The following is a 20,909-nucleotide window of genomic DNA, read 5'->3' on the forward strand; positions in this document are numbered from 1 at the left end:
TGCTGCTCTGGTCTTTTACCAGAAACCTCACCCATTTCCCCCAAAGGTTAGATTCTTTCCCCTTAACAACTGCATTTAGTGATCATTGAAATTGTTTGTCACTGATTGGGATGTTCTGGTGTTGCTGCATATCACATATACATGGATACATTGCAAATAAAAAGTGTCATTTGGCTCAAATTCACAGTTTAAAAAGCTAGTGTGACATTCTAAGGATCGCACAGACCAGGGTTTTGTCACTGCCTGCTATGTGATTTGGGTACCTCAATGCAGAACTGCAGCGGTGCAGCTCTGACACCAATTGCCTGTCCTGACAAGGTCTCCCTGGCTTCCACCAGCCTAGTCACTCCTTGCAGATTGACACTGCCATTCCTGTGCCAAAACTCCCCAAATCTGCCCTCCCCAAGTTCTTAACTGCCAAACACTTGGACTTTTCTTCTCCGGCTCCCCACTCCCAAAGACATGAAACCGGTCCCCCGTTATCAGCTCAGCTGGGGACATGCACTGCACTGGTTGCACAACCGAGACTCCTTGGGGTAAAAATAAATAAAAAGTTTATTTAATAGAAAAACCACAGATTCAAAGATGAAATAGGAGGGGAAGCAAACACAAGCAAGTTACACAACACAAAATAAAACAAACAGAAAGATGCCTTCGGGCTTTGCCTTTTCAGATTACATCAAATCCTTGTTGAATGCAAATTATCTATTGCCTCAGAATAGTTTCCCAGTGTACCATATAGGGGGGAGAGGGACATCCCGCATTCACAAACAGCCTTCCAACTTCAAGGCTTTCTCTCAGGTCCTGAATGAAAAAATCAGTTTCAAACTTTCAAGTTTCATTTTTTTAAACCGTTTCTCCTCTTCCTGCCAGGCATGGTGATCCAGAGTGGAAGAAATTTCATCTTGTCTCAACACCTTTCCATTAACTTTAATGCTCCACCGTTGTCTTTTCCTTGGGCTGGACAATAGAGGGGCCCTTGGAGCTGGTTTCAAGTAAACATCAGGTTGCTTGGCTAATCGCTTACTGATGTGCTGTGAGGTCGAGCTAAAATATTGTGGATAAATACATACATTTATAACCATAGTCTGGATACATATCTCATTATTATTAAGCTTAGATCATTAGAAGCGTTCATAAAAGACCTTACTCAATATATTTTATAGCACAGCAATATTGTATATAACCAGGTCATTCAACTGCTTATTCTTCAGGGTTCAGGAACCCCACCCTCCAGTCTGCTCTTGAGATATCTGAACACTGATTATAACAGCGAGATTAATTCATTTAGATAAATGGTGAGACATTGTTCTGTGGAGGTAGAATTGGGGAGTTACTGATAGAAAACCAGCAACAGTGGTGAGGTTCAAGTACTTAGGAGGCTGTATCACAAAAGAACAAGGCCAAAATCAGCAAGCATATGCCTAATTTGAAGCATGTGAATAGTCCCAATAAAGCCAGTGGGAGGTGGGGATCCTGAGCACCAAGGAGTGACAGTCATGCCCAGGATGACTCAAGTTTAGGTCTGAAAAAATGGAGCATCCAAAATTAGTGGTTAGGTTTAAAAATTAGTGTTAATCTATACTTGGCCAAGCGTCAAGCCTATTAACTATGGTCCCAGTTATCAAGATTTGGCTGCAAGTGACTTACATGCACTGTTTAGTTTTAATATCAATAATGATAAGCCTTAGTAGTACTAGGAGAGTTATGCCAAGCAAGTCATCCAGAGCTTAAGTAAGAATGGAATAAATGACAAGCTTGGTGAGAACCAGGCATTAATATCTTTTCGGGCTTCACTTTACAGCACTATTGTTCTGCAGGAGATGTAAATATATGTACACTATATATGACCTTATTTTGAAATAAGTATCAGGCTATGGGATGACTAATAAGGTCAAGATCCAGGTACTTTGTTCCATGAGAGTAAAAAACGGACTTCATAACACAAGAATGTTACAGGCATGATAAGGTAATGAAATAGCCTGTCACCAAAATAAAATTAGCAAGGCTGCTCTACTGGACTTTGTAATGACTTTTGATTTTGCCCTTATAATGAACTAAGTAGAGGAAATTTGATTTGAATTTTCCAAGCTGTGTTCCCAGATACTTATGACAAAAACAGATGTTTAAGAAAGCATGAAAGTGTATTTTATTGGATTTATTGTATTTATACTTTCTTATCTAAGCCAGCATTTGTTGATTAATTATAGCATCACGTATAGTGGTTATTCCAATACACTGCACTTCAGAATATGTAGTGCTTAACTTTGATATCTGGGCAAATACCTAAATGCCAACACAATTTTTAAAAAAATCAACTTGCTTATGCTATTGTTCACCCTCCTTTTATGTTCTCTTTCTGTGGATACTCTAGCCAATCACTTTGCTGCCAGGAAAGTTAATGGAAACAGCAAATTTTAAGCAAATGCTAGAGAATATTAGTGGCAGGAGAATTGTAAACTTATATTTAGTTTATCTAGGTTCTCATCATGGCAAATATTGACATTGGAAATCTGATTCTAAATGTTTTGCTCGCCCAATCAGTGAGCAAAAATATCCAATATTATACATTCAGAGCTTATAGAAGGGAAAGGCTCTGTCCTGTTGTCCTGTTAATGCCAAAGGGATCACCCTCCACCCTCTTCTCCTTGGCTTAAGGGAGTATTTCCATTACAGAATCAAATCAAACAAAAGGACAAAGTTAATTCTGAGTGGAAGATGTACATCCAATGGAATTAATTAAAGATTTCATGGCAGGATCTATTAACCTGGGTTTTTTTTCCAGGCATCTGGATGTTTTAAAAGGTGTTGGATTTTTGTAATGCCAGTATAATTTTGTTCTTGGTTCTTACCTCAACTCCCCTGATGCACACTTTCAGCCCTCTTTTTTTAACAATGATTGTTTTTCTTTTGGATGGAGATTCTCCATCCTGCACAGGCCTAAATGCTAGTAAAAATCTCAAGATTGGAATTATTTATAGAACATTCAACAACTAATATCAAATAGTAAATACATTGAAGAAAATTGGAAGCTACTCACAGGCACTTCACAAACAGAAAAGGAAGCTTAAATTCATTGACTATATTAGTCTCAGTTATTCCCACCATCCTTTCTATTACATTGGTGGGGGAAACTATTCCTCCTAAAGGCTATGGCAGTTGCCAGTACTAAAAGTTGGAAATATATTAGTGATAGAAATGTAGCCGTGTTAGTCTGGGGTAGTTGAAGCAAAATGCAGGACAATGTAGCACTTTAAAGACTAACAAGATGGTTTATTAAATGATGAGCTTTCGTGGGCCAGACCCACTTCCTCAGATCAAATAGTGGAAGAAAGTAGTCACAACCATATATACCAAAGGATACAATTAAAAAAATGAACAAATATGAAAAGGACAAATCACATTGCAGAACAGAAGGGGGATGCGGGGGGGGGGGAGGGAGAGGAAGGAAGGTAAGTGTCTGTGAATTGATGATATTAAAGATAGGGAGAGTGGGATGTTTGTGAGTTAATGGTATTACAGGTGATAATTGGGGAAACTGTCTTGGTAATGGGTGAGATAGTTCAAATTCTTGTTAAGTCCTTGTTGGCAAGTGTCGAATTTTAACATGAATGACAGTTCAGAGGATTCCCTTTCAAGTGCAGATGTAAAAGGTCTTTGTAGCAGAATGCAGGTGGCTAAGTCATTTAGAGAGTGTCCTTTTTGGTTAAAGTGGCAAGAAACTGTTTTCTCTTTGTGATCTTGTCTGATATCTGTTTTGTGGGCATTAATCCTTTGGCGAAGTGTCTGAGATGTTTGTCCAATGTACATAGCAGACGGACACTTTCGGCACATGATAGCATAGATTATATTTCTGGATGCGCAGGAATATGTGTTCTTGATCTTATAACTCACTTGGTTAGGTCCAATAATGGTATCAGCAGAATGAATATGTGGACAAAGCTGGCAACGGGGTTTGTTGCAAGGGAAGGTACCAGGGTTGGTATTAGTGTGGTATGTCCTGTGGTGGTTGGTAAGAATCATCTTGAGGTTAGGTGGTTGTCTATAGGAGACTATGGGTCTGTCTCCCAGAGCCTCTTTGAGTATGGTATCCTGTTCCAATATAGGCTGTAGTTTATTGATAATGTGTTGGACAGGTTTAAGTTGGGGGTTGTAGGTGATGACAAGTGGTGTTCTATTGTTGGTTTTCTTGGGTCTGTCTTGAAGTAGATGGTTTCTAGGTATTCGTCTGGCTCTTTCAATTTGCTTTTTTATTTCTCTGGGTGGGTAGTTGAGATTTATAAATGCTTGGTAGAGATCCTGAAGCTTCTGGTCTCTGTCAGTGGGATTAGAGCAGATGCGGTTGTATCAAAGGGCTTGGCTATAGACGATGGATCGTGTGGTGTGTTCTGGATGGGAGCTGGATGCATGTAGGTAACTGTATGAGTCGGAGGGTTTTCTGTAGAGAGTGGTGTCTAATTTTCCATTGTTGATTTGTACGGTGGTGTCCAGGAAGTGGATCTCTCGTGTAGAATGGTCCAGGCTGAGGTTGATGGTGGGGTGTAGGTTGTTGAAATCTCTGTGGAATATCTCCAGTGTTTCTTGGCCATGCGTCCAGATCATAAAGATGTCATTGATGTACCGTAGGTAGAGGAGGGGTGAAAGGGGACGGGAGTTGAGGAAACGTTGTTCTAGGTCAGCCATAAAGATGTTAGCATACTGTGGGGCCATGCGTGTACCCATGGCTGTGCCGCTGATCTGGAGGTATAAGTTCTCAAACTGGAAATAATTGTGGGTGAGAACAAAGTTACATAGGTCTGCTATCAGGTTGGCAGTAGTGTCCTCTGGGATAGTGTTTCTAATTGCTTGTAATCCGTCTTCATGTGGGATGTTGGTATATAGAGCTTCTATATAGAGCTTCTACATCCATGGTGGCAAGGATGGTATTATTGGGGAGGTTATCGATGTTTTGTAGTTTCCTTAGGAAGTCAGTAGTGTCTCGGAGATAGCTGGGGGTATTGGTTACGAAGGGTTTGAGAAGAACGTCTACATAGCTGGATAGACCAGTAGTGAGCGTGCCAATACCAGAGATGATGGGACGTCCGGGGTGCCCAGGTTTATGGATCTTGGGAAGTAGATAGAACAATCCTGGTCGGGGGTCAGAAGGTGATTCTGTGAGGATTTGTTCCCGAGTAGCTGTGGGGAGGCTTTTAAGGAGACAGTGTAGTTTCTTTTGGTAGTCCAAGGTGGGATCAGAGAGGAGAGGTTTGTAAAATGTGGTGTTCGAGAGTTGTCTGGTTAGTCTGAGAAAAAATTCTGGCCCCCTCTTCACAGGAGGGCTATGTCTAGACTGCACCCCTTTTGCAGAAAAGGGATGCAGATTAAACACAGCGCAATTGCAAATGAAGCGGGGATTTAAATCTCCCCCTCTTCATTTGCATGAACATGGCTGCCGCTTTTTTCCGGCTCGGGCCTTTGCCGGCAAAAAGTGCCAGTCTAGACGGGGACCTTTCAGAAAATAAAGCCTTTTCCGAAAGATCCCTTATTCCTAATTTTAAGAGGAATAAGGGATCTTTCACAAAAGGCTTTATTTTCTGAAAGATCCCCGTCTAGACTGGCGCTTTTTCCAGCAAAGCCCCAAGCCAGAAAAAAGCAGCAGCCATGTTCATGCAAATGAAGCGGGGGAGATTTAAATCCCCGCTTCATTTGCAATTGTGCTATGTCTAATCTGCATCCCTTTTCCTCAAAAGGGGTGCAGTCTAGACACAGCCGAGGAGTGGACCCTGTGATGTTCTGCTACGTTGGGATGGGAAAGTCAATTCTGGGAACTTAACTGGAGAGGGGGTAGGTACTGTATGCTGTGGAGCCAGGCTCCTCGGCAGCTCTCTGCATGCAGCCACACAAAGGGAATTTGAGGTTCAGAGAGCCGGGGCCAGATGATCCATTAGTAATTCTTCTTATACACAGGAGGGCACTGAAGAGACTACTCCAGTTCTAATAGTGGGAGCCCCTTTATCATTCTATTGTATAGGGCAGGCTTGGGCAACCATGGATAGTGGGTGGGCCGCATGACTGGCCCTCTTTCACCTCAGTGGGCCATGACCCACTGGGGTTCCATCTGCAGCTCCCTGTTTTCCCTCCTCCCCCATGCACTTGGGCACCGGAGTCCCACATTACCTGCTCCTTCTCCCTCCCACCCAGCTCCACCTGATTCGTCCTCCGACCCCACTCCTCCCTGTCTCTCCCGGAACTGGAACTCCACAAATCAGCTGTTCATAGCATTCCAGCTCTGGGAGGGAGGAGGTGCAGTGAGGATGGAGTGCCAATCTGGCTATTTGTGTGTTCCAAAAATGCTGGGTGGGAGGAAGAGGAGGAAGGCTCTGGTGTCCCAGTGCGAGAGAGGCATGTGGGAAGAGAGGCAGACGAGGAGACCATGGGGCCATAGGCTTGCCTGTCACTGGCACGGGGGAAGGATCCCTTGATACCAAGAACTCCCAACCTAAGTCTAGTGATTGGGCTACATGCTGGGCACAGGATAGACCTAATCGTGCTATTACTGATGTTATTTTATTTCTCATACACAGAGATGCTATATTATGTAACAATTCAATTTCATTAAAGGCAGAAATAGTAATACCATTAACATTTCAAACACTTTCCATTATAAGACCCTGATGTCAGTTGTGTATAACTGTGCCAAACTTATGCCAGTGAGGCTGAAATTTTCCATATCTGCCGTAGGCTGCTTTTATAGGTTTCATCTACAATGATCCAGGCGTTTCTAAAAGTAAGGTTAGGGACACGTGTTGTTTTCTCATGTTAAAAAAGGTCTTAGGATGGTTTCATTGCAAAGCTCTAGCAATTCCATGCTTTGGAGCAAGGACTTGAAATTTGCACTTTAGAAATTTGGTTGTACGGGTGTCAGGAATATGCCTTTTGGTTTCACTGTGAACTCTTTCCAAGTTACATACCTCTGAAAAATGTCAATTCTCGCATACTCTGTTGAGGTTTGTGAGAAGCTGGCAGCTAAATTTCCTAAATATTCCATCTGCAGTGAGCATGCTGCTCACAAAATGATGTGTGAACAGACTGTACAAGTGTCTGCCCCACAGAGTGAGTGAGCATGCATTATCCCAGGACTGCAGTGCTGAGTAGCAATTGCTCCATTGCTCCCTGTAATTGTTCCATTGCTCCTCTCTGCAATCAATCAGAATTGAGAGCAGGGTGGCTCTTCAGGTAGTCTGGAGTAGAGGAACAAGCCCAACTTGAATGAAAAAGGATGAGGAGTGGGGCAGAAGGGATTAGGGAACAGAGACAAGGGCTGCAGGAGGGAATGGGAAATAAGAGGAATGGCAACGTTTGTTTCACTCGTTCCTCTAGAATCTGTTCCTGATAGAGGACGTGCATAGGCAACCTTAACTCTGGTAATTCCTTTCTTACGTGCTTCACTTTGCAACCTTAGAGTTCTTTTAACATGTCTTTCCTGCAATATACATTGTATACAAGAGTCCAAAATGCATTAGACGCTGTGCAAACATATAGAAAAATACATTCCCTATTCCAAAGGGCTTACACATATGCCTGTATAAGAAAAATAATAACACCAAATCTGAGTGTACCTGAATGTTTTTTTGGTTGAACCCATTTCTAGTCAAAAGATTTTCAATACTGTATAACAAATTCTAACAAAATGGTGTAAATGGTTAATACCTGGTGTGATTCCTAGTTGTCACTTTCTCAGGTTAAGTCTTAATAATCTGTACAGAATAATAGAATCCCACAACCTCTTTGCTTCTACTGGAGGACAGAGGTCTTATCGTAATGAACTTTAGAATATGCTGTGCTGTGCAGTACATTATGTAGTAGTCAATGAAATATCACCACATTTTGCAAAGTGTAGTATTTCTTCCTGGTAAGATGTGAGAGACGTTTGCACATGGCCACCTCTTCAGCAATTACAATTTTTCTTCCAAAACAAATTTTAAGGCAATTGCCAGGAAAAAAAATGAAGACACTGAATATGGAAAAAAAAATCAGTTACATCAGTTCAAATACTAGGGCAAATAACAAATGTAATTAAAAATGAAACATTACAAAAAAATGGCCTCACAGATTTTATAAAACATTCAATAAAGTGCATCCATTTAGCCCAACATGCTTATAATAGACTACATTTGAGTGCACAATTTTTCTTAAAAGGCCAGCAACTGTATTTTTGTTGCACACATCTGCTAACCACTCTTAATATCCTTGGCTAACAAAGTTACTCCTGACTGCAGGAAAAAAATTGATGCTTTAAGAAACATTTCCCCTTCATGTAGTCCGGCATATTTCACAGGTCTGTGTTCCCACAAAGTATAGCTGAATAATACTAAAACTTTATACGTACATTTCCTGTGAGAAACAGATCACTGAGTCTGGAACAAATTCATTACCAAATGAAATCTAGAGTCTGCTTTCACTAGACACACTTTAGTAAGCCTGAAACAACAGAAGGACTTGCATCTTATTAACTAGTTCTAATCCATATTCTAGTTGCAGTCAGTAATACCATTTAATAGTAAGTTGACTGACTCTTCCCATTATAAAGACCCCCTTTTCATCTGTTTATGACTTTGCCAAACTTTAAGGCTACGTCTACACTGGTACCCTTTTCCGGAAATGCTTAAAACGGAACAGTTTATCGTTGTAAGTATTTCCGGAAAAAGCATGTCTACATTGGCAGGATGCTTTTCCGGAAAAGCACTTTTTCCGGAAAAGTGTCCATGGCCAGTCTAGACGCGCTTTTCCACAAAAAAGCCCCGATTGTCATTTTCGCGATTGGGGCTCTTTTGCGGAAAACACTACTGTTCTGTCTACACCGGCCCTTTTCCGGAACAGTTTTCCAGAAAAGGACTTTTGCCCGAATGGGAGCAGCATAGTTTTTCCGGGAAAGCACTGATGATTTTACAGTAGATCGTCAGTGCTTTTCCGGAAATTCAAGGGGCCAGTGTAGACAGTTGGCAAGTTATTCTGGAAAAGCGGCTGATTTTCCGTAATAAGTGGCCGGTGTAGACACAACCTAATTGTATGGCCTGAAATTTCCCATGCCAGGCAGAATGTATTTTTTGAAAAATTTCAGCCAAAGTGGTTCAATAGTTTCCAAAAATGAGGTTATAAAAATAGGTTGTTTTACCCAAGTTAAAAATTTCTGGTGAACTTTTCTTTAAAAAGCTCTCTCAATGTAGTGCTAAATACTTTGAAAATTCAGGCTCTAAGTACCTTACATTTGGCACCCAAAATTAGTGGATTTTTTTACCTTAATCTCTGTGTCTCAATGCTCCATCTTTAAAATGAAGGAATATCACCCTGTTCATCTCACAGTAGCGTTGTGAAAATAAATTGATTACATTTTGAGAAGCACCCATATACAGTACTATAGGGATGAAGGCCATAGAAAAGCTCATGAAGAGCTCTCTAGACTTGACCGCTGCCACATTTCCTGCCATATTTCCATTCTTCTTTTAGGCGTGTGTACTATTAAATTAATGATACAGCAGTAGCCACCCATCTGCAAAAGGTATTGTTTTTTTTTAAATGCAGCAGAAGCTATTAACGTTTTTAAACTTTCCATATTTTGCCTTCATAAACATTTGAAAAAGTTATGACATCATTTATAAAATCTCATTTTGTTACCTATCATTCCAAACATTTACTAATGGGCTGTGTCTAGACTGGCCAGTTTTTCCGGAAAATCAGCCGTTTTTCCGGAAAAACTTGCCAGCTGTCTACACTGGCCGCTTGAATTTCCGCAAAAGCACTGACGATTTCATGTAAGATTGTCAGTGTTCTTGTGGAAATACTATGCTGCTTCCGTTCGGGCAAAAGTCCTTTTGCGCAAAAGGGCCAGTGTAGACAGCTCAGCTTTGTTTTGCGCAAAAAAGCCGCGATCGCGAAAATGGCAATCAGGGCTTTTTTGCGCAAAAGCGCATCTAGATTGGCACAGATGCTTTTCCACAAAAAGTGCTTTTGTGGAAAAGCGTCCATGCCAATCTAAACACTCTTTTCCGAAAAAGCTTTTAACGGAAAACATTTCCGTTAAAAGCATTTCCGGAAAATCATGCCAGTCTAGACGTAGCCATGCTGTGTTTTCATTCATGGGATTAGAGTTAAGTTCATTTGATAAAGTGACTGTAAAAGTGACAATAGGAATTCATATTTGTATCTCACTGATTTCCAGATCTAACAGAACCTTAAATGTGGATTGCCTGAATTTATAGCATTCAGGATTTATTTCAAAATGGTTGTTTTTATTTTATGCATGACATGTTATCAGGGTCATTTGCAGTATGACTGCCTCCAAATGTATTGCAAACAAACCTGATCTTTGACATTTATCATTATCATATATCATTCCAGATTTATGCCTGATTATACATTTTAATTTAGGCACACTTTGGTTCTTTCACTGCTTGCTAACGTTTTCATTTGGGAAGAACAGTTTTCACTAACCCTTCTTTGCAAAATCATATCCATTTCTTGTAATAACCTTACTTTGAGTTGGTTATAAGTTAGTTCACAAATATGGTCTGTGCTGAATCCTTCCATTAACTATCCAGATTCACATGCCTTTGCTTTGTTTCATAGATCAGTAACCTAACGGTTAATTGTCTCATTTGGCAGTCTCTTTGTAACAAGCTGATCTGCCCCTTTAAGAGCCAGGTAGAAGCTAGACCTGTGCTGGAAAGGAATCCAGCTGGCAGGTGCTGCTGGGAATCATCTGACCTAGTGGGACAGCATTTAGTGATTGCAGTTGATGATTCCCAGTGTGGGTTGATGATCCGGGCTGGCCAGCATTTTGTTTTCCTGGCTCGGCACTCAACGTACACTTGGCTGGGGTGGGGGGAGTGGCAGGGGCGTGGACTGGAGGCTTTAAATTAAAGGGACCGCAACAAAATGTTTCCAGCCCTTTTTTTTTCTTCTCAACAAAAATTTTCCTGTCTCTGGGGATCGTGAATGAAAAAAGGTTGAGCACCACTGGTTTAGGCCCATATTTGCTCTACCCCTAATGGGGCTGAGTCTCATTTACACTAGGGCACTTTGACACTGCTCGGGGAGAGCACAGGGACCTTAAAGTGAGTGTTAGTGCAAGTTACATCCATTTGAGGCCCATTTACGATGCCAGAACCATGGAGAAGAACTTCAGTATCCATGAAAATGGGGTCAATTAACTCAGCATTCCCCATACCCTTTACAAAGAACATCACTTTTAGCCTGTTTCCCCATGGATGAGAAAGATGCAGCTGTGAATGTCCATGTATGGATGCCCTGACGGACAGACTCCTTCTGCCTCAGCTACCACACAGCTATCAACTTTTTTCTGTCTCCGTGTCCAGGGGCGGCCTGTGGATGTAGGCAACCTCGGCAGTTGCCTAGGGCACCGCGTTTAACACAGCGCCCAATGATGACGTCACGCCATTGAGGGCTATGGAGGCGGGGGCACCGATCACACATTCTGCCTAGGGTGCCAGTTGCCAGCAGCTCTCCTCGAGCCACTCCTGCCCGTGTCCATGCCTTCAGGTCAGTCACCAACCCATGTTGGCCAGGCAATTATGATGCATCAGGGGCAAATCCTTGCCCCAGTACTCACTGTGAGTACCTAATGGAGCCATTGGTGCATTAGGAGAAAGCCCTCCACATGCAATACCTCCCCCACATTTTCTCCACAAGACATGGATTGGAAGCAGGGCCACTCCACACCTGTTACTCTGCCAGAAGACAAGATTAGTATCTGTGGCTCTTGTGGTATGCCCCACCCCTGCCTCCTTTTCCAAGAAAGTACCAAGAAATTCATTCAGCAGTGGATCCTTTAGCCCCTTCCTTAGCCCATCCTTGTCCCATTTCCAATCCCTTCTTTCTAAAGCAGTGGAGTCCCACAGAGCTAGAATCCACACCATGTAAGGAGAGAGAGAGTGAGTGTGAGTGTGTGTGTGTAAGCTACACAGGCACTTTGCTCAGCACTTTGAGTAGCCCATGTTTTGTTTGAGTTAGTTGCACAATTCCGTTGATGGTACCACATCTACTGTAGTTTCTGTTTCTAATGGTGTAGGCACATACCATAACTGAGGCAGTGAGGAAACAGATTGACAGAGCCAGATAGGTACTCCGAGGCCAACTGATACAGAACAGGGCCAACAAGGAAAATAACAAAACACCACTGGCCATCACCTACAGCCCCCAGCTAAAACCTCTACAACATATCATCAATGATCTATTCTGTAAAACAATCCCTCACTCTAACAGACCTTGGGAGGCAGACCAGTCCTCACTTACACGAAGTCCCCAGTCTGAAGTAAACACTCATCAGCCACTACACACCACACCACAGAAACACTGCACCAGGAACCAATCCCTGCAACAAACACCATTGCCAACTCTGCCTGCATATCTACTCACAGACACCATCACAGGACCTAACCACATCTGCCACTCTATCAGGGGCTCATTCACCTGCACATCTCCTAATGTGATATATGCTATCATGTGGCTGCAATGCCCCCTGCCATGTACATTGGCCACACCGGACAGTCTCTACTCAAAAGAATAAATGGACATAAATCAGACATCAAGAATAGTAACGTACAAAAACCAGTAGAAGAACACTTCAGTCTCCCTGGAAACTCAGTAAAGGCATGTCTACACTGCATGCTTTTTTGGGATTTTGGAGAAAATATTCCGAAATAGCCTATTTCAGAACAGTGCATCTATACAGCAAATGCCCATTGAAATAGCACTGAGCTGTTCTGAAATAGAGCGTCCACACTTGTTGGGCACTGAATTGCATTTAAGGCCACCACCCGGAAACACTTCAGGCAGGACAGCAGTCACTTTCCTGGAGCTGCTGCCTGAGGCTATCTGAGGCTCGAGCTTAATGGGACCCCCTGTACAGCCCTGTCTCAGGTTCTTCTCCTTTGCCTACTTCATTGAAGGACCGCAGAGCCTTTTCTCTGCCTGCTGTGGTCGCCCTTGCAAAAACCTCAGCACTCCTGCCATGGAGCCAGACCTGCCTCCTAGCAGTCAACAGCTCTTATATGTCTTGGTGCACCTCCTGCTGCAGTTTCTGTGGGCTGCCTCCCTGACCCTGCAGGAACAGGACCCCCAGCTCCTTGTGGGGCAATTCCTCACCTCCCTCCAGGCACTGCTCATGAAGTTTGACCCCACCCGTCTTCCCTTGCACATAATGTACCATCACTTCTGGCGACTGGACACAAGCTTCAACTGGTGGGACCGGATCATCATGGAGCGGTGGGACAACCATCAGTGGCTCCAGAATTTCTGTATGTGGAAGGACACCTTTCTGGAGCTGTGTGAGTGGCTCGCTCCTGCTGTCAAGTGACAGGACACCCAGATGTGACCCACCATCCCCCTCCAGAAGTGGGTCGCCATTGCCATCTGGAATCTCACCAAGCCGGACAGCTACTGATCCATTGGGAACCAGTTCGGAATGGGGAGATGAACCATCGGGGCTGTGGTCAGGCAGGTATGGCACTCTCGTGCTACTGTCCCAGGAGGGTGGTGAACTGAACTGCTGGAGTGGGGTTCCCTAGGCAAGGGACTGTTGGGGGGTAGTGGAAGCCCCTTCCCTGGGAGGTTTTTCAGTCCCGCCTTCACAAAGACCTGATATGGGATGGGGCAAGTTGGGATTGCTCCTGGTGTGTGAGGGGGAGGGGTTGAGCTCGGGTGCCTTCTGAGGGTCCTGGCAACCTTGTGATTCTCTGTTTGTTTGTCTGTCTCCTTCTGCAGGTGGTGAGGGCCATCAACACCATCCTGCTATGCAGAGTCATCAACCTGGGCGATGTGACCCCATAATCACTGCTTTGCCGCCATGGGTTTCCCCAACTGTGGAGGGGGACACTATTGATGGCACCCATATCCTCATCTGGGCCCTTCGATCACTGGGCATTCAAATACATTAACCAGAAAGGGTGCTTTTCGATGGTCCTGCAGGCCCTCATTGACCACTGTAGCTAGTTCATGGACACCTATGTCGGGCAATCGGGAAACGCGCACAACGCATGTGTCTTTCAAAACTCTAGCCTCTTCCAGAAGCTGCATGCTGGCACCTTTTGGCCTGCCCACACCATCAGGGTTGAGGACATGGACATGCTGCTCTGTATTGCAGAGGATGCAGCCTACCCTCTGCTCCCCTGGCTCATGAAGCCCTACACCGGACACCTTCGCCCCACCAGAGAATGTTTTAATGCCAGGCTCAGTAGGGCCCAGATTGTTGTGGAAGGCACCTTTGGGCGTCTCAAAGGGAGGTTCTGTTGCCTCCTCACTCGGCTAGACCTTGGCGAGCAGAATGTCCCCCAAGTGGTGGCGGCATGTTGTGTCCTTCACAATATTTGTGAAAGCAAGAGAGAGACTGCTGGTCTGGCAGCTGCTGTGTATTGTTATTTTGAAATAACTCCAGCTGCCTTATCTATACGCACCCTATTCCAAAATAACTATTTCAGAATAGGTGTTATTTCTCATACAATGAGGGTTACAGAATCCGGAATAAGACACCGTTATTCTGATATTATTTCAAAATAGTGGGCTTGCTGTGTAGACATTCTCATAGTTATTTCAGAGTAACGTCCGTTATTCTAGAATAACGTTGCTGTGCAGACATGCCCTAAGAAATTTAAAAGTGGCCATCCTACAACAACAACAAACCCCTAAAAAAAGATTTCAAAGAGAAAATTAGAGCTGCAATTCATTTCAAATGTGACACTATTAACGTGGGTTTAAATAGGGCCTGTGAATGGCTGGCTCACTATAAAAGCAATTTTCCCTCTCTTGGCATTCACACTTACTCATCAACTGTTGGGAGTGGTCCACATCATAGAATCATAGAACTGGAAGAGACCTCAGAAGGTCATCAAGTCCATCCCCCTGCTCTAGGCAGGACCAATTCCAACTAAATCAACCCGGCCAGGGCTTTGTCAAGCCGAGACTTAAACACCTCTAGGGATGGAGACTCTACTACTTCCCTAGGTAACCCATTCCAGTGCTTCACCACCCTCCTAGTGAAATAGTTTTTCCTAATATCCAACCTGGACCTCTCCCACCACAACTTGAGACCATTGCTCCTTGTTCTGCCATCTGTCACTACTGAGAACAGCCTCTCTCCATCCTCTTTAGAACCTCCCTTCAGGAAGTTGAAGGCTGCTGTCAAATCCCCCCTCTCTCTTCGCTTCTGCAGACTAAACAGACCCAAGTCCCTCAGCCTCTCCTCATAAGTCATATGCTCCAGCCCCCTAATCATTTTGGTTGCCCTCCGCTGGACCCTCTCCAATGCGTCCACATCCTTTTTGTAGTGGGGGGCCCAGAACTGGACACAATACTCCAGATGCGGCCTCACCAAAGCCGAATAAAGGGGAATGATGACATCTCTGGATCTGCTGGCAATGCTCCTCTTAATGCAACCTAATATGCCATTAGCCTTCTTGGCTACAAGGGCACACTGTTGACTCATATCTAGCTTCTCATCCACTGTAACCCCCAGGTCCTTTTCTGCAGAACTACTACTTAACCGGTTGGTCCCCAGCTTGTAACTATGCTTAGGATTTTTCTGTCCCAAGTGCAGGACTCTACACTTGTCCTTGTTGAACCTCATCAGATTTCTTGTGGCCCAATCCTCCAATTTGTCTAAGTCATTCTGTACCCTATCTCTGCCCTTAAGCAGATCTACCTCTCCCCCCAGCTTAGTGTCATCTGCAAACTTGCTGAGGGTGCAATCCATCCCCTCATCCAGATCAATTATAAAGATATTGAACAAAACCGGTCCTAGAACCGAACCTTGGGGCACTCCGCTAGAAACCGACCGCCATCCTGACATCGAGCCATTGATCACTACCCACTGGGCCCGGCCTTCTAGCCATCTTTCTATCCATCTTACCGTCCATTTATCCAATCCACAATTCCTTAACTTGCTGGCAAGAATATTGTGGGAGACCGTATCAAAAGCCTTGCTAAAGTCAAGGTCTATAATATCCACTTACTTCCCCATGTCCACCGAGCCAGTTACCTCATCATAGAAGCTAATCAGATTGGTCAGGCACGACTTGCCCTTTGTGAATCCATGCTGACTATTCCTAATCACTTTCCTCTCATCCAAGTGCCTCAATATGGATTCCTTAAGGATCCCTTCCATGATTTTTCCAGGAACCGAGGTAAGACTGACCAGCCTATAGTTCCCTGGATCATCCTTCTTCCCTTTTTTGAAGATGGGCACTACATTTGCCTTTTTCCAGTCATCTGGGATTTCTCCCAATCTCCACGACTTTTCAAAGATAATAGCCAAAGGCTCCACAATGACATTTGCCAACTCCCTCAGTACCCTCGGATGCACTAAGTCCGGACCCATGGATTTATGTACGTTTAGCTTTTCTAAATAGTTCCTAACCTGTTCTTTACCCACCACGGGCTGTCCATCTTCATCCCATCTTGCGTCACTTGGCGCAGAAGTCCAGGAGCCAACCTTGTCCGTGAATACAGAGGCAAATACATCCACCCTGACTGAATTGGCCTAGTTAATATTTGTTCCTCCACTTGAGAAGGTAACTCTCTTCTTTGAAAGCTTATAGCCAAATACATCTGTTGGTCTTTAAGGTGCCACAAGACTCCCCATTTTTGTTGAAACAGACTAACACGGGCTACCTGCCTGAATCTTTTCTCCTAAAAGTTATTCCAATAAAGGTTGGATTTTCACTTTGAATATAAATATATTTAATCATTTTGTTAACATTTTGAATATTAGTATGAACATAACTGTGACGCCAAAATAGATTTCTGTTCAGGATTTAGGCTTATTAATGGACAGCAAAGGTAATAAAAAAGGATATAATGTGTTGTAACTCATGTTTTGTCTTCACAGTGCATGCTATTTTTATCAACCAAAACCCAATGTAATTCTTTTAAGAGACTTGAAATAATAAACTTGCCTTAAGAAGATATACCATCAACCTGTTGGCTCCTAGTTCTGTTTTGAAATAAGCAGCACTGTGCTAGCAGCCCTCTAGCTGTTCTTTCAGTCTGTGTTTCCCATGAACTCTTGGCTATAGGCAATCTGTATATACAAAACTGGGCTCCAACGTTGACATTATTGGAATTAACAACTTCTGAAGAAGCCGAGGGGGAAAAATGTATGTGCTGTGCACCTTGTATGATTATGATTAATATATAATTTTGGTCTCCTAAGAGCTGCTATTTTTGTACACTCCGGCAGAAGCTCCTGAGAAAGAGGGGAGGAAATCCACCTTTCAAACTTTGTTGTTTTTCCAAGAAATGAAGCATTTTGTAAGAATTTGATAATGTATGTGAATGGCTCTTTGAGTGTATGTTGAGAATTTATGCTGGGTGGAAATCAAAATACACAACATTTGTGTGAAGAATGTATACAGGCCTTTGGAGATTTGACATAGAAACAGCCTGACAGTGTGTGACCAGACAAACTGGTACCTTGTAAACTGACCAGTATGTACTTTCCCCCAAGTGCATTTAACTTCCTTGGTATTTCTTTTGGACTCTGAATATGTCTACACAAAGAATGTAGCTGTCATTTATTAAGGTCAACTTTTTAGCATCCAGATTTACAAAGTCAAAGGTGATTGTCCTCACTGGGCACATGAGGTCAATGGAGTGTGTCCCTAGTAGTGTGGCTACCTCCGACTTTCACAGTGATGCACCATGGGTAGCCATCCCACAGTTCCTGCTGCCCATTTGCATTCTGGGTTAGGTTCCCAGTGCCTGATGGGACAAAAACATTCCAGCAGGTGGTTCTGGTTACATGTCATTAACCTCCCACAATGCACTTTTCTCCTCCTAAAAAAACACTGTCAGTTAAAGAGTCCATGCTAAATGAGGCTAACCGAGTGGGTTGTAATTGTCTGCTACTTAGCTTTTGATGTCATTTGGGTGTTGAATATAATGGTCCATCCAATAGATGTCTTTGTTCAGTTCCTGGCTAAATGCATATGAAGGACAGTTCCACAGTTTCTCTCTCTAGTTGGTTCCTGTGTTTATTCTGTCAGAGAATGACCGCTTTTCGATCCATTAGTTAGTGACCTTTGATCCAGGGTTATCCAGGCAAATGCCATAGCATGGAAAGCATAGATCCTGCTCAGTTTCAAACTGCTGTGGTAAGCATTCTGCTGCAGTTTGTCCAGAGCTAGCCAAGAGCCACCGGCAGGGGAAAGAAGGTGAGGAGGCAACAAACACAGACATGCAGAAACCCATTGAGGGGAGCAATAGGCATATGGTGACAGCAGTCAAGCCTATTGGCAGGGTGGAACACTGATTCTGGTCCCATGAAACAAGCACAGACTGGAACTCCAGTCTCTTCAGAAAGCTACAAGTTGGAATTTTCATCCCAGGCCAGAAAATTACCATTGGAGACTTTCAAATGCCAAAAGAGATCCTTTGAGACCCAGCCTCCTGTGGCTTATGAAGCCGTACACAGTCAGGCTGGACAGCAATAAGGGGCAGTTCAACTATAGGCTGAGAGAGAACAGAATGGTAGTAGAATGTTCCTATGGCCATTTATTACTGCACTTTGAGATACCACACGACAAAAAGGGGAGTATATTTCTTATATAACGTTTCTAGTATAAAGTAAGTACTTTCCCCTCAGTGATATTACTTATTGGAACAGAAATACCAGACTGAAATCATCTGTGTTTGGTTAGACAACTCATCCTAGGATCTGGACCTTTTCATTTCTGCAGCATATTTGGAAATGAAAGACACATTGTTCATAATGGGTGGTTTAAATTGATGCACCCCACTGAAATTCGCAAGGAAAAGGCAAACTGCCATTGCTAGCATTTTCAGGAAATATTTGAATAAGGAAAAGCAGAATTTTGGTCTGTATTACCAACAATTCATAATGTCAACTGAGTCCTGGAACTAGTAAAATACCAAACACCAGCCAGCACTGTTATATGCATGAAGCTGGCATTTAACAGGGCATTAAATATTTTGGACATATTTGAAGTCATTTTTTTTTCTAAATAACAATTTAATTACATAATTTATTTTCTTACTTTAGTTATTTATTCCTGACTCTCTCATTCTCTCAATCTCATTTTCCAGTTCTCTGAGGCTTTATCCTGCTTTTTAGTTTTTGTTTTCTCCAGATCAGCCACCAACATGAATATTTAGGCACCTTTAGGCTACATCTAGACTGCACTGCTTTTCTGGGATACCAGAGGTGCCAAGGTCCCCTTTTTCAGGATTTTTTTTAAAAAGCGGACACACTCTTTCTCCATCCCTATAAACCTCGTTCTATGAGGCATAAGGGATGTGTCAAAAGAGCGCTTTTATAAAAAAATTTGGCACCATGTAGCTGTGCCAAATTTCGGAAAAGGCTCTTTTGAAAGTAAATCGGAAAAAATTATGCCATTTGCACACCACAAATTGCGTTTCTTTTTCCCATTTAACTCTGCAGTCTAAACGTAACCTAAGTGAGTATTTCAAAGGTTCTGATCACCTGTGGATTTCATGGACTTCTCTGGGACTTGTGAAATATCAGCATTTATGAAAACTGAGCCACTTGTATTTAAATGCCTAAGTGAAAATTTAGATTGGGATTTTTTCAAGGCCATGAGAGAATTTGGGCATTCAGCTCTCATTAATATTAACAGCAACCAGGCATGTAAATCCATTAGGCAGCTTTGAGAAGTCTTAGCCTTAGTTACCTAAATTTAGACACCCAAGTTTGAAAATTTTGGCCCAAAATGTTACTATTCCTATTATTATGCTATGAGCCATTCGGTACTTCATTCTTATATCTCACTGTACTATTCTCCATGCAGACAGAATAATTTAAGATATCCCTTTAAAACAATGCAGAAGAGACTGTGTATCAGCATGTCTTCTGTGTCTATAATCTCAAACAAAATTTACATTTTAACCCTAATACTGCTGTGTGTAAACATGTCCATGATACCCATCATATTTTTTTTAAATGTGTAGGATGACAAAGGCTGAAAATAATCTGATAGCCAGAGAGCAGCTACTCTACCCCATCAGTAAGGACTAGAAGAACTGATCACAGCACACAGAATCAGTAAGTATGACAGGGCAGTGACTGTCACAATTGTTTTCACTCTGTGCTCTAATAACGCTTGGGCTGACGGCTGCATGGATGAGGTGGTATGAAATTTAGGGTATGTCTAAACTACATCCCTCTTTTGAAAGAGGGATGTAAATTAGACATATTGAAATTGGAAATGAAGCCGGGATTTGAATTTCCTGTGTTTCATTTGCATAATTGTATCACGGCATTCTTTCGAAAAACACTATTTCGAAAGTGAAACCGTGGTCTAGACACGGTTCTTTTGAAAAGAAAAGCCTTTTATGAAAGATCATGTACTCCTCAAAAAATGAGGATCCTGTACTCCTCAAAAGGCTTCATTTGCAATTTTGATATGTCTAATTTACATCCCTCTTTCGAAAGAGGGATGTAGTTTAGACGTACCCTTAGACAGCACTGTTCTGCTTTGTGCTGTTCTGCTTGCTTCTGGCCAAAAGACAGGCCCAGGCTAGCCTAAATACATACAGCAGTGCCTAACAATTAATGGAAGAGACTTGGTGAAATGCAAAGCCAAGGTAAACAGGCTATATGTGGGGAACTCGGCAATGCGTGAAGATGTAAGTGACTAACCACTCCAAAGAAACTAACTGAGGAGGGTTGTCAGTCATGCATGTATTTTCCCAGCAGGAGTGGGAATAGCAAGTCATAGGGGGTACTTCTCAAAAAATGAGGTTTAACGGTTATTTTGAAAGAAGAGGTTTCTTTCAAAATAACCGCGTCTACACAGCGTTTTTTATTTCGAAATAGATATTTCGAAATAGCAGCCGGACGCAATTATGCAAATGAAGCACGGGAAATTCAAATCCACGCT

This window comes from Pelodiscus sinensis, chromosome 1 (genome assembly GCF_052426305.1).
Source record: "Pelodiscus sinensis isolate ZL-2025 chromosome 1, ASM5242630v1, whole genome shotgun sequence".
In the NCBI taxonomy this organism is placed as follows: Eukaryota; Metazoa; Chordata; order Testudines; family Trionychidae; genus Pelodiscus; species Pelodiscus sinensis.